This window comes from Falco naumanni, chromosome W, assembly GCF_017639655.2.
Source record: "Falco naumanni isolate bFalNau1 chromosome W, bFalNau1.pat, whole genome shotgun sequence".
In the NCBI taxonomy this organism is placed as follows: domain Eukaryota; kingdom Metazoa; phylum Chordata; class Aves; order Falconiformes; family Falconidae; genus Falco; species Falco naumanni.
In genome coordinates this window covers 27562990-27564751 of record NC_054079.1, presented here as the reverse complement: position 1 = coordinate 27564751, position 1762 = coordinate 27562990, and positions in this window count along the sequence as shown.

Here is a 1762-nt window from a genome sequence, read left to right as displayed (position 1 = left end):
GTTGTATGAATCTGTCTGATCATTCTGAATCTATTCACAAAAGTATTGAAAACTTGCAAGGAGGAGTACAGTAACTACAACAAAGTGATGGTTTTAACGTTTTTGGAAATCTTTTTAGTAGATTAGGTTTAACTGCATGGATAAAGATCTTATCACAAATAGGTGTAGGATGCTTATTCATTTTTATATGTATTCTGATCTGTATTCCGTGTATGTTAAAACGTGTGCAAACTTTAATAGAGCATTGAAACAAACCTTTTTTATATATAAAGAAGGGGGAAGATGTGGGTATGTCCAAGCTAGCTCAATGGTGTCAGTGAGTGAAAACCAACCTTACGAGAGAGACACAGTTATGCATGTTGGAAGGAAGCCATATGGGAGCAAAAAGAGAAACTTTAAGATACAGAGTAGTATGCAGAGCTTGTGGCCTTGTAGATAAAGGGAGTTGCTAAGTTGCTGTATCTGCAATAGAAAAAAAGAGCTAAGAGTGGAAAATTACTGAGCATAGTTACAGGCTGACATGTCAGTCCCCTGTAAAGGTATAAAAGGCTTGCTTGATTTTAATAAAGTGTCTTTGAGTGTCTTCGTGCCTTCAATCCTCTCCCAGAGTCTGTGTATTGTAGAGGAATGAAGCTGGGCTAATTGATAATATACAGCTGTGGGCTAGCTTCAGGGGTGGCATATTGGCTGATGTAGATAAGGTGCAGGTGTGTCTGCTTCTGTTAAGAGGTTGGGCAGCCAATGAAGATGGAGCAGCCAAGGAAGAGAGGAGGAAAAAGCAGAGAGAATGTGTACACTGGGTGAGGAGGGACAAGGAGAAGGCAGTAGAAGGACTGGCATGAGGAGTATGTTGGTATGAGATGGTAAAAAAACCTTGTTATAACTGGCTAGTCTGGAGAGTGCTGTGATAATTGGTGCCCTGTGTGAGGCTCTTCAGATTATGAGACTGAGTGTAATGAGTGGTGGCAGCAGTGGTGGCTGTGCTGGGGGATGTTTGAGGTTTTGAACAGTAATGGCAGTGCCCAATGTAGTGGAGGCAGGTGGGGATAGCTTGCGATAAAGATAATGTTGAGATAGGTGGGAAGAACCTGGGGATCTGGATTAGACACTGGTAAAGGTGAGTCATTGGGATTAAAGAGAAAGAAGCCTGACTGCTGTGGAGTTAACAGACTGAGGGTAATGGGCCATAGTGGGGGAGTACATGGCCAGATGTGGCAGCAGCCTGCAGTGATGGTGAGTCCAGAGTGGGTCCAGTTAGACAGTGGTGATGGCTTTGCAGGTGGAAGGTGTGGGAGCAGCGTGGTGCTGCGGGTAGCTCCCACCATTGCTGCTGCAGCTGCTGCTGCTTGGCCTGGTGGTATTCTTGCTGGCAATTATGTGCTCGTTGAAGGTGTCTCCGCTGGTAGAAGAAATAGGCGACCACAAAGATATTAAGAAGCTTTTCAGGACACAGAATGATGTGTTAGTGTTGTATTCTAGATAAGTTGCTGCTAAAAGCTCACTCAGCTTACAGTCCAGTGTGACCCAAGAGGTGAAAGGACAAGACACTACAAGTTCATTAGAACCGCCCTCAGAAGAAAACAAAATCACAGATGATAAGAAAGTAGATAAAAAGAAAGGTGATCAACCTGCAGAAAATAAAAAAAGTGAAGAAGGAATTCAAGGACATGTTGTCTGGACTGTATGAAAATATTCTTTGTCAAAGGGTTGTGATGATAGTTAAATACCTAAGGTACAAAATGCTATGAAGAAGAGGGGGGGG